The sequence below is a fragment of the Lissotriton helveticus genome, chromosome 12 (genome assembly GCF_964261635.1).
Source record: "Lissotriton helveticus chromosome 12, aLisHel1.1, whole genome shotgun sequence".
In the NCBI taxonomy this organism is placed as follows: Eukaryota; Metazoa; Chordata; class Amphibia; order Caudata; family Salamandridae; genus Lissotriton; species Lissotriton helveticus.
The window spans coordinates 357,835,713-357,853,744 of NC_136073.1; positions in this window are offsets into that span (position 1 = coordinate 357,835,713).

Sequence of the window (18,032 nt, forward strand, 5' to 3'; positions counted from 1 at the left end):
TCTTACAGTTGCCCCAGTGTCTTTTTAGACTTGGCGCCCCATTGCAATGCATGAGGATCAGGAATGTGTCAGTTCTTGATGAGGCAACGGTTGATTTCTTCAGTCGCATTCCCCTGATGTGTTGGTTCTTGCAGCCACACAGCAGGGCCTGCGTCACAATGCGGTGATCTCGGCCTTCATAGATTAGTGCACTCGATGCGATGTGTGCCAATTTCTCGAGCTGCGGGCAGACGCTGGGTTGGTTTCTTTGGTGTTACGTCGGAAACAGATACTTGTGTGTTGCGCTTCACCTCGTTGTGCTACTTTTCCAGCTCCCAACAGCAGGAACAACCTCGAGAGGCCCAGAACAGCAGCAGGACGCTTTTGGCAGGTCAGAACTCTCAGCAAGAGAGTTCAGTGGAGCTGGGGGTAAAGTCTTTGTATCCCTGAGACTTCAAAAACAGGAGGCAACTCTACTTCAAACCCTCGGAGATCTTCCTCAAGCAGGGGACACAGCACACAGCAAAGTCCTTGTTCTTTCCTTTGCAGAAACAGCCACTGCAGGCCAACCCGAGACAGCACACAGCAAAGGGGTAGTAATTCTCCTCAGTTTCTCCAGCTCTTGTCCTTGGCAAAGGTTCCTCCTGAATTCCAGAAATGATCTCTGAAGTCTTTTATATCTCTGAGACTTCCAACAGGAGGCAAGCTCTACTTCAAGCCCTTGGAGAAAACTTTAACAACAGGATGATGAAAGCACAGTCCAGTCCATTCCCTGCCCAAGACAGAAGCAACCACTGCAGGCCAACCCCAACAGCACACAGTAGAGGGGCAGTACTCCTCCTCCAAGCTTTCCTGGTTCTTCTTCCTGGCAGTTTCCTTAGTTCAGCAGTAATCTAAAGGTCAGGGGTCTGGGCCCCACTTTTCATAGCACAAATTCCTTTGTTCTCTGGTGGCAGAGAAGCTCTTTGCTCAGCCAAAATCAGTTCTGTCCTCTCTGGCGCAGCTTCCTGGCAGGAGATGGAGACAGCATTGTATAAGGCAGACAGGGCCCATTCAGGTGCAAGGGAAATCTCCTCCCCCACTCTAAATGCAGACCGGGCCTATTCAGGTGCTAGTGAGAACTCCTCCCCCTACTATGAATGCAGCCCAGGTCTATTCAGCTCAGCCCTGACTCATTCAGAAAAGGCAGGATACATATCACCCACCCCCATGGTGGCTTTTTGAGAGAATGCACCTTCCCAGCCCCTGTCACTCCAAAGCCAGACAGTCAATACACAAACCATCAGAGCCACACAGGATGGCTAAGCAAGAAATACCCACTTTCTAAAAGTGGTATTTTCAAACACACAATATAAAACTGATCCTTACTAAAAGATGCATTTTTATATTCTGAGTTCAGGCATACTAAACTCTATCTTTCTATCATGTCCCAGTGCAAAGTTATATTAATAAGATGTTATAAATAAACTCCCATTCTATCCTATTGGACAGATAGCCTCTAAGTGGTGAAAAAGGAAATACCCTGTATTTCTCTAACAGGACATGTCACACACATCAGTACATATCCTACATTTTATATACACTGCACCCTGCCCACTGGGGTATCTTGGGCCTACCTGAGACGTGTCTTACATGTAAGAAATGGGAAGGTTAGGGCCTGGCAAGTGTGTGCACTTGCTAGGTCGACATGACAGCACCAAACTGCGAACAGACACTGCAGTGGCAGATGTGAGTTACATTTACAGGCTTCTTATGTGGGTGGCACTATCAGTGCTGCAGGTCCACAAGACGGTACAAAAGGGGGTGGCAGTTCGGGCTAGACTGTTCCCATGAGGCACAGGGTCAGACTGATTTGCATATGGCCAGGTCTGAACTGGGGTGGCAGAGTGGGCTAAAGAACAGTGATGGATTAAACCCAGATCTGTTGACTGGGTGTGAGTGTTTGATTGGTTCAGATGCTCCGTCCATCACCACCCCCTTTTGTACCGCTTTGTTTGCCATAAGTTGGCAGAGTATGCTCAGACGTGAGTCCCTTGCTCACTTTGCCACTGGATTCAAGCAAGCCTGGCTGAAGACGGCTGAAATGCCAGAAACCGGTCCTAGGAAGCTTGTTTCCGGTCCAGGGAAGGCATGGCTTGGCAGTTCGGGCTGGACTGTTCCCATGAGGCACAGGGTCAGACTGATTTACATATGGCCATGTCTGAACTGGGGTGGCAGAGTGGGCTAAAGAACGGTGATGGATTAAACCCAGATCTGTTGACTGGGTGTGAGTGTTTAATTGGTTCAGATGCTCCCTCCATCACCACCCCCTTTTGTACCACTTTGTTTGCCATAAGTTGGCAGGGTATGCTCAGACGTGAGTCCCTTGCTCACTTTGACACTGATTCAAGCAAGCCTGGCTGAAGATGGCTGAAATGCCAGAAACCGGTCCTAGGAAGCTTGTTTCTGGTCCAGGGAAGGCATGGCTTGGCAGTTCAGGCTGGGCTGTACCCATGAGGCACAGGGTCAGACTGATTAGCATATGGCCATGTCTGAACTGGGGTGGCAGAGTGGGCTAAAGAACGGTGATGGATTAAACCCAGATCTGTTGACTGGGTGTGAGTGTTTGATTGGTTCAGATGCTCCGTCCATCACCACCCCCCTCACCACCCCCTTTTGTACCGCAGGCCGACAAGAAGCATTTGATTTACAGGCCCTAGGAATGCACAGTGCACTGTACTAGGGACTTACCAGTAAATCAAATATGCTAGTCAAATCATCAAATCAATCAAATATACTTTATTCGGTTTTTATGAAACAAAACCATAAAAGTTCATAATACATGCAATTTACAGCCCAAATTATAATAAAAGCTCTGTAAAAGACCAAGATATACTATGGTAGGGACCCTAGTCATAAAAATTATTTTCCACTCCAAGGTTAAAACAGTGTCAGAGGAGTTCAAGGTTAGTCATAAGGGTTCATGGTTAGTCATTTTTTTACATGTCCAAGTGTTTCCCAGAAGGTCATGATGCATTTTGTGAAACCTGCCACATAGGGTATGTTTTCAGAAGAGGAGGAAGACACGGAATTTTGGGATAAAAATCATGTAGGTCCCATAAGGATATTGAGCCGTCTCTTACTTGAGGCGGCCAAGTTTTCAGGTAGGGGACAATATTTCTTTCTCTGAATCTCACAAGTACCAAGTCCCCCGCTACAGCTTTGGGAAGGGAGCCCAACCAGTCCACCCTTCTGACACTCCTTATTGCTCCGTACAAATGACGAGGCAGGGGCCTATTTTTTGACAGCCAGAATTTGGTTTTATTAACTAAATCGTGTTGTCTCTCAGTTTTTCCTGGTGGAAGAGCAGGTACACCCGCAAGAATGCAGACGTATGGGGCCGCTTCCGGTGGTAAGTTAATGGAATTAACTTTGTTATGGCATACTCTAGGTGCGGTCAGCTGGGGGGGGGGGGACTTTAAAAGGGCGTTTGTCTGATTTTTGCCCTGATGCGATAGGGCCAGCAGGTTGTGTTTGACGCCTTTTATCCTGCACAAGAGGTATAAAGCCTAGATAAGTAGGAGGTGGCTTAAGGCGATTGGATAACTCACTACATTTGTCAACCAGCGGGTTAGACTTGAAGGCTTTCTCTATGTCAGAGAGCCTATCCCCTAACATGTTAATTTTTTCTAACAACGGAGCTATCATAGAGCTAACCAGTTGTTCGATAAGGGGTAATATGTGCAAGTAGTGGGGAGATGTTAAGGCCTCTGGATATTCAGCAGTCGGTGGAAACACTGAGGAACTGGCAGTGGATGGGCTTGGGGGCAAATTTTTGAGATTTGTGGTCATTTCCTCCTTTTATTTATTTTTATTTATTTATAGTGTTTTATATAGCGCGAACAAGACCCGTGGGTATCAGAGCGCTTAACATAGAAGATTACAGATTGACATTATAATAGCAATTATAACAGCAAAACAGATATGAGGTAGAAGGTGATATGCTATCTAGGGCGGTTTAGATAAATATATTCTTAACGCCTGTGCCATTAGCATTGAGAGGTGCATAACGTATAGCTTGAGTCATAGTCATATAATCGGCTCAGTGAGGTAGGGTTACATAGTATTATAAGTACAATTACCTGAGTAATTCGCAATGAGAGTTGAGAGAGTTTAGCTAGTAGCAAGGATCATAAAGGTAAACAAAGTAAGGTAGTGGTAGTATCTTTTCAGGTGGGAGATACAGTGTAGAGATCACATAAATATGAGGTAGCAGTAAAGTGTACTTGATTGACACCGTTACACTTCCTTTTCAAAGGTAGGACCTGAGACGAATTAATACTTTGAATGAGGGGGCTGAAGGTTTTATTAAGTAATGAGAGGGGGACTTGGGGTGTAGCCTTAACTGGTAGTATACTAGCGCTTTTGGGCGGAGGCGGAGTTTCTAGCATAGCGTAGTTAGTTTTACATAGGAGGTTTAACTCCTCAAGCAGAGAAGACGTTTGCCCAATATCTGCTACGCTGATTAGATGTTCCCCCTTGGAGGTCACGGTGATAAAGGGATGTAGGGCGGCGGTGTATGGAAAAGTCCACGAATATGGAAACAGATCAAATAAGAGGGGTCTTTCCCTACATAATAGTAGGCCTTCAGCGAGGCAGACAAGGGGGGTGGCCCGTCCCGTCCTTAACCGGCCTTTGAGGGCCGTAGAGGGCCCGCCCTTTGCCCGGGCTTAGCCCCGCGCTCTGGCCCGCGCGCGTTCCACGGGACGGGATCAAGATCTGGTTAAATAGGACAAGAAGAAGGCGGGGCCGGCCGGGGAAGAGTACCAGCTGCAGGTAATGGGAGGGAATGCTGGTACTCGCAGTCCCTGGCCGCCGCACCCGCCGATTCCCCACAAGGAAAGAAAATGATGCAAATAGTCTTGGCAGTGGGCAGAATGTCCTCCGGTCCCCCCGCAGACCCAGGAACGGCAAACCTCGAGCCGCGAGTCGGACCCGCGAAGCTGGGGCGGCGAGAGGTTTTCACAGGCAGCAAGCAGGAGGCGGGGCCGGCCGGGGAAGAGTACCAGCTGCAGGTAATGGGAGGGAATGCTGGTACTCGCAGTCCCTGGCCGCCGCACCCGCCGATTCCCCACAAGGAAAGAAAATAATGCAAATAGTCTTGGCAGTGGGCAGAATGTCCTCCGGTCCTCCCGCAGACCCAGGAACGGCAAACCTCGAGCCGCGAGTCGCTAGTCATGGAATCACAAATCCATCATAACAATTTACAGGGAGAGCATACACACCTCAGCACTGATCAGCAGTGGTAATGTGCCCAGAGTCAAAAAACTAACCAAAACAGGGTCTAAAACAGGAGGCCAAAAAGCAAAAAGCCTGGAGATAAACCCACTGAAAAAGCCAGGTCTAACAATATGTAAAACAAGTGCTTGTACCTACCAATACATTTTTTTAGCAAGCATATGCCTTTACAGTGTATGCTTTTATCACGAAAATTTAAGTATTTTACAGGAAAATATAAACACTTTATAACAATATAGACCCAGGTTTAAAAGGGTTAAAAAGATAGGTAAATCCTGCTTGCTTGACAAAACAGACATCATTCTATTAAGACTCTGAAAATGATCTAATGAAGATTACAAGAAAATACTCTGACCGATGGCGAGTTGTTAGGATATTGCAGTGTTTGAGTAAATTTTTTCTGGAATGTAGTTGAGGCATTTTTTCTTTATTACTTTTTTCCCTCCATTTCCTACCCACGGACTGCTCCTTTTTATCCCTGCAATGCTATTGCATGTATCTTCCTTGCCATTCATGGATTCAAACTACAAAAAGTATAATAATGATAAGCGTTGGTGTCTTAAGAAGCATTTACTTCTGAGACAACCGATATCGCATTGGGATAATTCAATGCAAGCAGAGAGTGCAGCTCACAGGTTATAAGTTTGATTCTCAGTGGGGTGACTCAGTATTTAAGCCTTCTGTATATGAGAACTTTGAATTACTTAATGTTCGAATCATCAGACAGGCTTCGCTGCACTGCCATAAAGACTTTGAGGAGGCATTCTTGCTAGTTCCGGGCTACATTGTCGTAGGTGTTCACATTTTTCTCTCATATACAGCTGCTCCATCTCATTACCATGTAAACACATGCTACCCCCTCACAGGCAGGCCAGGACTGTCTGCTGTTTGCCACCAGGGCCATCAAAGAACAAAGTTATGGATGAAATGCTTGAATTCATCTCAGCCATTGTCGATCGCTTAGACTGCATCCAAATTCATTGTTTTTCACCCACCACCTCAGTTTGGATCCAATATATGCAAATCAGCCTTAAACCTGCTCCAGTGACAACAGCCCAGCCCGAACTTCCAAGCCAGGTCCTCCCTTAACCATAACACAAGCAACATAGGACCGGTTGTGCCCTTATTTTTGCCACCAGGAATTTTGCAGGTGCACTAAAATCAGTGGAGGCCCTTTTTAAAGACAGCGGGACACTGCTGGCACCTCTGCAACTTTCCTCAACTTCCCCAGGGTATTACAGCAGACATGGGGCCAAAGAGGAGCCTGGAGCGCGCCCTTCACCAGGAACCCTGGCCGTTTTGGGACCCAAGCCTACTCCAGAGAATCACTACTAAAACTGAGAGTAGCGGGACACGGTAACTGTGATTCCTTTACTCTGGGAGGGAGTAGAGGAAAGCTCCTCTGCACCAACTGCTCCTACCGGTTGAATGTGGGACTTGACAAGAACATTGTGCAGACGGGCTGGGGAGCATGGGCAGAAGGGGGGAGAGTGGGGTGGAGTCTCAGTTCCGGGGCCAAACACCACCCAATATTAGGAATGAAGAGTCAATGATAGAATCTGTGGTTGCAGGGGATTATAGTCTCCATTGCATACTTCTCAACACACGTTCTGTTGTAAAACATAAACATGAACTAGAAATGGTATTGCAGGCCCACAATCCGGACATAGCCTTCTTGACAGAGACGTGGACCGATGACACCTCAGTTCCAGACTGGAAAATTGCTCTGCCACTTGGCTATGCATTATTGAACCATGACAGGCAAGAGAACAAGGGGGGGGGGGGCATAACAATTTTGTATAACGATTATTTGAAGGTGCAGGGGGAAGTAGTGGTGGGCCTTCCGGCTGAAGCCATGCATTTTTGCGCCAGGATCTATGACATTCAAATTTCAGGGTCCGCTGGTATATAGGCCGGCTGGCCCCTGAGCTGCTTTTTCACAGGCCCTCCTGTCTTATATGTAATCATGCATTGACAGTGAATTTTTTTTAGGACTTGTGGATTCTAATTATCATCTGGAGCTTACTACAAACTCTGAGACAGCCAGACTCTTAGACCATATGACAGCATACGGCCTTAGCCAGATAGTGTCAGAGCCTGCTCACTGGGCGGGACACAATCTGGATGTTTTTTTTTCTATCAACCCTGATATCACATTGGCCAGTGTTGAGTCACTCCCTTGGACCCACCACAGGGCAGTTTTCTTTGAGGCCATGGTGAGGGCACCTAAATACTGCCCCCTGTTCCAAGCATCTAGGGTCACGCTCCTACGTTGGAACAAGGTAAAGGGCAGGGATCTAGAAGAGGCTCTCAATCACTCCCCTCCAAATCTAGACAGTGACAATGAGGTAGCAACCTCACAGTTCAATCATTGGATACAGAGGGCGGCCGACTGTGTGGCACCAGAACAAAAGGGAATGGCTAAAAGGCACCCGCTGGCAACACCCTGGTATGGCCCTAAACTTAAAGGATTAAAGGTGGAGTGTCGAAGGTTTGAGCGCCTCTGTTGAGTAGACTATAGTATTATGAGCAAACAGGCATCCAACGGGGCTCTGAAACTATACACAGAGGCTATTCTTGAAGCAAAATGGGCATATTTTACGGAAAAGATCCAAGAGGCAGGAAATTCAGCCAGAGAACTTTTTAAATCTATTACATTCCTAGCCAAGCCACAGCAGGTAAATACGTTTAAACCTGACCAGGATTTTTGTAATCAGCTTGCCACCTTTTTTCAGAACAAGGTGCAAGTAATATACAATAATCTGGCCAATTCGTCAAACCTCATGGCAGATAACAGCCCATCATCCTACAGTACACTCTAGGTTAACAGGTTTAAAACCACTTCTGGCAGATGAAATAACTAATCTTCTGCAATCAATAAAATCAGGCTCACCCAATGAACCCTGCCCCCCGCTATTATGCACCTGGCCGCTGGGAAGATCAATGAGATACTCATCCCTCTGATCAATCAAGTTCTGGCATCTGGGACCTACCCTGCAGCCTGAAAGACAGCGGGGATCAGGTCAATCCTGAAGAAGATAAGAGCAGACCCCACAGAGCATAAAAACTACCTTCCCATCTCGGGCCTACCCTTTGCAGCCAAGGTCCTTGAAAAGTTGGTTAACAAGTCGCTGACCAACTACTTTAACACTAATAAGCTACTGGATCCTACGCAGCATGGGTTTCGACCAAGACACTCTACTGAGTCGGCTTTGACCGCGGCCTCAGAGGCGATCCGGAAGGTGGTGGACGGGGGTGGCAGGGCGATTCTCGTTCTCCTCGATCTGTCTGCCGCATTCGACACCGTGAATCACACGATGTTGGTGCAGAGACTGCCGGAGATGGAATTGGGGGTTCGGCCCTGGCCCTCCTTTCCTCCTTTTTAGAGGATAGGAAACAGAGCCTGAGTTGGGAAGGTCTACAATCTGACAGCTTCAACGTGCCCTGTGGTGTTCCACAGGGATCGGCCTAGTCCCCGACATTGTTCAATCTCTATGTGACACCACTGGCAAGACAGTTCTGTCCTACGCTGATGATTTACAATTGGTGATATCCCTATTGTACAAGCCTGAGCTCACAGCTGCCAGTTTTCATAGATGTCTAAAGGACATCATGAACTGGATGAGTTTAAGTTTTTTGAAAATCAACACAGAAAAGATGGAGGTGATAGAGTTTGGTAAAGGAATGTCACTGTGGAACAATTCCTGATGGCCGACAGGGGTGGGTGAATGTCCACGCCCCGTTGGGAAGGTCAGGAATCTTGGAGTCATTTTTTATGACAAGCTTAATATGTCGGGGCAGGTTAATAGTCTAACTTTGTCCAGTTTCTTTCTGTTAAAGACTCTTCATAAGATCTTTCCCTTTATCCCTCTCAATTTACAGAAGACGGTAATGGCTGCCCTCTTTTTGTCTAAACTGGGTTAGTGTAATGCGCTATTCTTGGGTATTGACAAAACCCAGATAAAGAAACTGCAATCATTACAGAATGCCTCGGCACGATTACTTTTAAGCCTTCCTAAGGGCCATCCCACATAACAGGGAATAAGGGCATTACACTGACTTCCCATTCAGCAGAGAATAGAATTCAAGGCCCTCTGTCTGGTGCATAAGGCACGCTATAGAGGGGGCTCAGATGACAGCCATGAAATGTTTAGGCCCTGCACCCCCGCGAGAAGCCTTCGATCTACTAGTCTTGGCCTGATCTGTATCCCCAAGTTTTGAAGAGCCAGATGGGGGGAAAGGTCCTTGCCATACTGTGCAGCAAAGCTGTGAACAAACTGCCAGTGGCGCTGAGACTGCAATCTAATCTATTACTTTTTAGGAAAGCCTTGAACACGCGGCTCTTTACACCCAAGTAGTTTCAGCATGTCTCAGTTCCTGCGTACTCACACCAGCACCAAGACACCTCGGCATTCGAGTGCTTAATAAGCCCATATCATCATCATCTTCATACACAGAAGGAGAGAGAGATGAGAGAGGATGAAAGGAGCAGTGCTGGTTCGAACCTTTTTAGCATGGCTGCTTTTGGTCCCAGTGAGGGCTTCCTCGCAGGCATCACACCACATGTTCTCAGTGTAATAAACCACTTGAGAGAAGTGCTTCATTTGAGCCGGTGGTTGCCGATTGGGCCCAGCAGCACACATTTTTCCTCTTCTCATATTCACCACGAATAATAGAGAGAAAAACATGCAAACTGGAAAGAAGAAAGACAAGAGAGATGGAAAAACTGACACAAAGAGAGAATGAGTTTCTGTGTTCTACCGAATGAAAACTGAAAATGAGTCCACAGCTGCTTTCAATGTCACTGCATAATGGCCTGATATGGCCGCTGGAGCTCAAAATATAGGACTTACAAAGAAATAACGATATGGAAAGTAGGCAGAGACAACCACCTAGTCTGTTTTCCTTAACCCCTTCGGGGCTAATGACGAGCTGGGCTCGTCATCGCGCTTACCTGTCCTGCGCGGATGACAAGGCCAGCTCGTCATCAGCCCCACCCTCGGGGGAAGCGCTGGCGCTCCCTCCGAGGCTCTCCGATCTTCGTTTTTGCAATGGGGGCGGCAGCGGAAGAGCTTCCGCTGCCGCCCCCGCCCCCCCCCATGGTAATCCCTGATGACGTCAGCGCGCACAGCGCGCGCTGACATCATCAGGGATTCCCAGCGCTCGGGAAGCCATTTGCTTCCTGAGCGCCGGAGAAGAAGGTAGGTGTTCTGGACTTCGGCTGGGGTTTGGGGCAGCGAAGAGGCATCAGGGGAGAGGAAAGAGATTTTCCTTTCCCTTGATGTCTCTTTGCAGGGCATTTCTGCCTCACGATCGCGCACAGCGTCCCGATTGTGCGGCGGAAATGCCCCCACTAGACACCAGGGATATCATTTTAGTTTTTAGGAAGTGACCCCTTGGGCAAGGGTCGCTTCCAGGCTGGCTGGCAATATGTTTTCGTTTTTCTGCCCCCCCTGGGGGGAAATCGGCCCGTTTTTTCGGCCGTTTTGCCCCCAGGGGGGGCAGAAATTCCCCACTAGCACCAGGGATATTGATTATAGCCCAGATGGCGGCCATTGATTTTGTTTACGTTTTTCTGTCCCCCCTGGGGGCAAATCGGCCCGTTTTGTTTTTGCCGTTTTGCCCCCAGGGGGGACAGAAAATGCCCACTAGACACCAGGGATGTAATTTTAGTTTTTAGGAAGCGACCCCTTGGGCAAGGGTCGCTTCCAGGCGGGGTCTGAGTATGTTTTCGTTTTTCTGCCCCCCCTGGGGGGAAATCGGCCCGTTTTTCGGCCGTTTTGCCCCCAGGGGGGGCAGAAATTACCCACTAGAACCAGGGATTTTTGTTGGGGCAATGTGTTTGTTTTGGGAAGCGACCCCTTGGGTAAGGGTCGCTTCCAGGTGGACATGATTGTGTTTTTGTTTTTCTGTCCACCCTGGGGGCAAATTGGCCTGTTTCTTTTGCCGTTTTGCCCCCAGGGGGGGCGGAAAATGGCCACTAACACAAAGTTTTTAGGAAGCGACCCCTTGGGCATGTTTGCTGGTGGTGTGTGTGGGGAGTGGTACTTGGCTGGATGGTGTGCGTGGAGCGGTGCTTGGCTGGCGGTGTGTGTGGAGTGGTACTTGGCTGTCGGTGTGCGCTGAGTGGTGTTTGGCTGGCGGTGTGCGTGGAGGGGTACTTGGCTATCTATGCACGGAGTGGTGCTTGGCTCGCGGTGTGTGTGGAGTGGCGCTTGGCTGGTGGTGTGTGTAGAGTGGTACTTGGCTGTCTGTGCACGGAGTGGTGCTTGGCTGGCGGTGTGTGTGGAGTGGCGCTTGGCTGGTGGTGTGCGTGGAGTGCTACTTTGCTGTCTGTGCACGGAGAGCTGCTTGGCTGGCGGTGTGTGTGGAGTGGCGCTTGGCTGGTGGTGTGCGTGGAGTGCTACTTTGCTGTCTGTGCACGGAGTGCTGCTTGGCTGGCGGTGTGTGTGGAGTGGCGCTTGGCTGGCGGTGTGTGTGGAGTGGCGCTTGGCTGGATGGTGCTTGGCTGGCGGTGAGTGGTGCTTGGCTGGTGGTGCTTGTGGAGTGGCGCTTGGCAGGTGGTGTGCGTGGAGTGCTACTTTGCTGTCTGTGCACGGAGTGGTGCTTGGCTGGCGGTGTGTGTGGAGTGGCGCTTGGCTGTTAGTGTGCGTGGAGTGCTACTTTGCTGTCTGTGCACGGAGTGCTGCTTGGCTGGCGGTGTGTGTGGAGTGGCGCTTGGCTGGTGGTGTGCGTGGAGTGCTACTTTGCTGTCTGTGCACGGAGTGCTGCTTGGCTGGCGGTGTGTGTGGAGTGGCGCTTGGCTGGTGGTGTGCGTGGAGTGCTACTTTGCTGTCTGTGCACGGAGTGCTGCTTGGCTGGCGGTGTGTGTGGAGTGGCGCTTGGCTGGTGGTGTGCGTGGAGTGCTACTTTGCTGTCTGTGCACGGAGTGCTGCTTGGCTAGCGGTGTGTGTGGAGTGGCGCTTGGCTGGTGGTGTGCGTGGAGTGCTTCTTTGCTGTCTGTGCACGGAGTGCTGCTTGGCTGGAGGTGTGTGTTGAGTGGCGCTTGGCTGGTGGTGTGCGTGGAGTGCTACTTTGCTGTCTGTGCACGGAGTGCTGCTTGGCTGGCGGTGTGTGTGGAGTGGCGCTTGGCTGGTGGTGTGCGTGGAGTGCTACTTTGCTGTCTGTGCACGGAGTGCTGCTTGGCTGGCGGTGTGTGTGGAGTGGCGCTTGGCTGGTGGTGTGCGTGGAGTGCTACTTTGCTGTCTGTGCACGGAGTGCTGCTTGGCTGGAGGTGTGTGTTGAGTGGCGCTTGGCTGGTGGTGTGCGTGGAGTGCTACTTTGCTGTCTGTGCACGGAGTGCTGCTTGGCTGGCGGTGTGTGTGGAGTGGCGCTTGGCTGGTGGTGTGCGTGGAGTGCTACTTTGCTGTCTGTGCACGGAGTGCTGCTTGGCTGGAGGTGTGTGTTGAGTGGCGCTTGGCTGGTGGTGTGCGTGGAGTGCTACTTTGCTGTCTGTGCACGGAGTGCTGCTTGGCTGGCGGTGTGTGTGGAGTGGTGTTTGGCTGGCGGTGTGTGGGGAGTGGTGTTTGGCTGGCGGTGTGTGGGGAGTGGTACTTGGCTGGATGGTGTGCGTGGAGTGGTACTTGGCTGTCGGTGTGCGCTGAGTGGGGTTTGGCTGGCGGTGTGCATGGTCTGGTGCTTGGATGGTGGTGTGGGTGGACTGGAACTCTGCTGGCGGTGTGTGAGTAGTTACTTTCTGTTGGTCACTACACACACTGCTAGTTGAGTGACACTCTACGCAGTCCATCATTTTCTGTAGTTGCTATGTCAGATATGTGGGCGTGTGAAAGTGATGGGCGGCTGGCGGTGTGAATGTTTTGTATGTGTCACACGTACAAAAGGTGTATGAATGTCCTTACTGCCCCTGTGTGATATGGGTACTGGTAGTAGCAAAAGACTGACTGGCACCAAAGTGGTCAGGCACTTTAAAAAAATTAAAAAAATTATCCAGTGTCTTGATGTTAAACCTCATCTAATCTCATTTGGTCTAAGCCCTAATTGATGGCCCATCTGGCCGAATTTTAATTTGGGGGGCAAATTTGTGTGTTGTTTTTTTAATTGTTATATTGTTTGTGAAATGTGGTAGTAATTTTTTTTTCTTCTCTATTTTTGTCTTGTTCCAGGCTTTTGCTGTTTGGATTGTTGTAGGTTGCGTGTCTGTTTGCAGCTTGTGTAGTTGCTTGTGCTTGGTAAGTGAATGTATTTTGTACTACTTCCCCTTGATGTTTGTCTTTTTGAAAAAGGTTGTACTTCTAGCAGTTTGTGTGGCTCTGTGTTTTTTTTCAGCATTAGTGTTTGATGTGCACTTTGTTTTCTAATGTCATTTCTTTTTTTCTTTCTAGTGGGATTTCATTTCTTTTCGCTGTGTCTCAACAGAGTAGGTGCTGGTGAGTGTAGCTATATTTTGTAAGAGTGAAATTGTTTTGGATTGTATTTATCTTTTAGTGAAAGCCTTACCTTGTTTACTTCTTACTTTGCACAGTGTAGGTTGTTGTTCACTTGTGTGTGCAGTCTTCTTGCTTTGTAAGGATAATGGCTAGTCGCAGGATTACTGCTCAGCAGGTTCTTGGTTTGCTTTTTGAGTCTTCCTCGGACCATGGTTCAGAGTCTGAGTCCGATTCGGACTCCCAGGAAGCGGCAGAAGATTCAGGCAGTGAGTTTTCTCTTCGCATGGAATCATCATCATCGGATGATGACTCTTCTTCTAGTGCTGATGAAGGGCCTATGGTACAGGAGGACATTGTGTTGCCGGTAGTGGGCCAAGAGGCACCTGTGTTGCTGCCTAGGGCTGCAAGGTTTCCTTTCTTTTTACGTCGGCAAGAGGCAAGTGGGCTGGAGCCTGCACCCAAAAGGCTTCACATTGCTGTGGTGCGCAAAGGGGCATCTGGTGCTTTTCGTCTTCCTGCTGGTGTAGTGCAGCAAGAGGCATCTGGGGCTGTTAGGCTTCCCATTGGTGGGGAGCGGCAAGAGGCATCTGGGCCTGCTGGGTTTCCCGGTGGTGTAGTACAGCAAGAAGCATCTCAGGCTGCTGGGCTTCCCGTTGGTGTAGTGCAGGAAGAGCCCTCTGGGGATGCTACGTCTTCTGTTGGTGTTGTGCAGCCAGAAGTATCTGTGGCTGTTAGGCTTCCCGTTGGAGAACAGCAGCAAGATGTTTCGGTGCTGCAGGCTGGGGTGGCTGCTCCCCCCGTTGATAGGGATGGCCTCTGGGTTCCCCCTGGCTTGGTGCAGCCGGCATTGCCAGAGTTCACTGGTGTTCCTGGGTGTAGAGTGAATACAGAGAATTTTCTACCAATTAATTTTTTTCAGTTGTTTTTTGACGATGTGTTTTTGCAAGAGATTGTTGAGCAAACCAATTTGTATGCAGAACAATATTTGAGGGCCAACAGTGCCAGCCTTAAGCCCTATTGTAGAGCAATCCGGTGGACTCCCACCAATGTTGAAGAGATGAAGAAGTTTCTGGGATTAACTTTTTTGATGGGCTTGATAAGGAAGTCATCAATTACTTCATATTGGTCCACTAGTCCCTTGATGGTAACAGCTATATTTCCAGCAGTCATAAGTCGTGATCGGTATACGCTTCTTCTTCGGATGATGCATTTTGCTGATAATAGTTTAGCGTTGTCACGCGATCACCCTGATTGTGACCGTTTGTTTAAAATTCGGCCTGTCCTTGATCACTTTGTTGATCGTTTTTCTGAGATTTTTGTCCCTGGTAAAGAAATTGCAGTGGATGAGTCTTTGGTGTTGTTCAAGGGCCGCTTGGTTTTTAGGCAATACATTCCTAGTAAGAGGTCACGCTATGGAATCAAACTGTATATGCTGTGTGACAGTGAGACTGGATATGTCTACAATTTCAGGGTGTACACTGGTAAGGAGTCCCGCATCAACCCTCCTGGTTGTCCTTCTACTTTTGGAGTAACTGAGAAAATTGTGTGGGAACTAGGTAGAGGATTATTTAACAAAGGCCATCATTTATATGTAGATAACTTCTACACTGGTGTGCAGTTGTTCAAGGAGTTGGCCAAAGTGGGCACTGTTGCTTGTGGCACAATGCGCAGTAACCGTAAAGGTTTCCCAAAGGAACTTGTTTGCAAAAGGCTTGTGCGGGGACAGTCTACGGCATTGCGATGTGGGGAGCTTTTAGCTGTGAAGTATTCAGACAAGAGAGATGTGTACATGCTGACTACTATCCACGATGAAAGTACTGTTCCTGTGCCTGTTTGGGGTCAGGGTGCTGAAGTGCGCAAACCTGTGTGCATTCTAGCTTACAATAAGTTCATGGGTGGTGTTGACAGAGTAGATCAGAGGTTGGAACCTTATGCTGCTCTTCGAAAGGCTTACGTTTGGTACAAGAAGTTGGCTATCCATCTGTTCCACTTGGCATCATTTAATGCTTTCGTTGTGTACCAGAAGTCTTGTCCTGAGACGAAGATGACTTTTCTTAAGTTTCAGGAGTCTATAATAGGCAGCCTTGTACTTGTGCAGCAGGCAAGTGTTCCTAGATTTGGAGTGGTGGAGGAAGTGGCTAGATTGCAAGATCGCCACTTTCCTGAATCTATTCCTTCCACTACTGCTAGAGACTTTCCGACTAGAAGATGCAGAGTCTGTTGGCGAAGAGGCGTGCGGAAGGAGTCTCGTATATACTGTCCTGACTGTCCTTCTAAGCCTGCATTGTGTATGTCAGCTTGTTTTAAATCGTACCACACGCAAAAGAACTATTGGGAGTTTGAATGAGCTGTAAAGTGAATTGCCTTTTCTGCATTCTGTAAAACATTTTTAGTTTGTTTCAAGGATTGGCATTAGTGCAAAGTTTTTATTTTAAGAATTTGTGTTACCTGATTTGTAGGTATTTCCATTTGTTTAGTGTTATTTTCAAAAAAAGAATTCTAAATGTGTTTGTGGTGTGTGCCGGCTGGTGCTTGGCTGGCGGTGTGTGTGGAGTTGCGCTTGGCTGGCGGTGTGTGTGGAGTGGTGCTTGGCTGGCGGTGTGTGTGGAGTGGTGCTTGGCTGGCGGTGTGTGTGGAGTGGTGCTTGGCTGTCTGTGCACGGAGTGGTGCTTTGCTGGCGGTGTGTGTGGAGTGGCGCTTGGCTGGTGGTGTTCGTGGAGTGGTACTTGGCTGTCTGTGCATGGAGTGGTGTTTGGCTGATGGTGTGTGTGGAGTGGTGCTTGGCTGGCGGTGTGTGTGGAGTGGTGCTTGGCTGGCGGTGTGTGTGGAGTGGTGCTTGGCTGGCGGTGTGTGTGGAGTGGTGCTTGGCTGGCGGTGTGTGTGGAGTGGTGCTTGGCTGGCGGTGTGTGTGGAGTGGTGCTTGGCTGGCAGTGTGTGTGGAATGGTGCTTGGCTGGCAGTGTGTGTGGAGTGGCGCTTGGCTGGTGGTGTTTGTGGAGTGGTACTTGGCTGGAGGGTGTGCGTGGAGCGGTGTTTAGCTGTCTGTGCACGGAGTGGTGCTTGGCTGGCGGTGTGCGTGGAGAGGCGCTTGGCTGGTGGTGTGCGCTGAGTGTTTGGCTGGCGGTGTGCATGGTCTGGTGCTTGGCTGGTGGTGTGGGTGGACTGGCGCTCGGCTGGCGGTGTGTGAGTAGTTACTTTCTGTTGGTCACTGCACACACTGCTTGTTGAGTGACACTCCACGCAGTCCATCAATTTGTGTAGTTCCAGTGTCAGAAATGTGGGCGTGTGAAAGTGATGGGCCCTTGAATGGCGCTGTTTGCTGGTGTGAGTGTTGAAATGTGATGGGTCCGCGGCTGGCGGTGTGAATGTTTTGAATGTGTCACACGTACGAAAGGTGTATGAATGGCCTGTAAAGAGGTTGGTGCCTTGACGTGGCTTTACAGCTCACGAGCTGTGAGTCAGTGGTTCAGTTTATCATACTTGCAATTATACACAGTGTATTTCATTTTTGTGAAATTACTTGCGTATACAATTGTATGTACTGAATCATCACTCACCCTCGTGCCAAATCCAACCAGTATGTGTGTGTGCTTGCGGATTAGATGGGTGTGCAGTAATAATTGTTTTTTTTCTCTTTCTGCATTAGGGTGTACCTTGTCCCTTATTGTGATTGTTGTAATGTGTTGCTTTTATTCCAGATGGTGTCAGTGGTCTTGTTTGTATCAGGTATGAAAGGTGCGTGAATGGCCTGTAAAACGGTTGGTGCCTTGTCGTGGCTTTACAGCTCACGAGTTGCGAGTCACTGGTTCGGTTTTTATGCATTTTTTTATTGACAGAGCATTTAATTTTTTTGAAATATCTTGTTAATAAAATTTTATATACTGAACCATCACTCGCCCTCGTGCCAAATCCAACCTGTATGTGTGTGTCTTTGAGGAATAGATAGCCGTGCTTGAATGTTTGACTTTTGAGTAACTCTGTTAAGGTGAGGTACCCTTTTACTCGGGAGAACAAGGGGAACGCTGGGTGGTAGGACATTTTTGCCGGCACGGCGATCCCACGGCAACATTTTTGGAAAAGTGCTATTTTTACCTAATTAAGGTTTGCAAGGAGTTCTGGGTAGGAAAACATTGGGGGACCCACGCATGCCATACCTCCCTGGACTCCCCCGGGTGTCTACTTTTCAGAAATGTGTGGGTTTGGTAGGTTTCCCTAGATGGCTGTCTCGCACGGGGCCAGAAACCCAGGTAACCCCTCTTGCAAAAGCTGGAGAATTCATGTCCACCAGCTTTTGCAAGAGGGGTTACCCGGGTTTTTGGCCCCGTGCGAGACAGCCATCTAGGGAAACCTA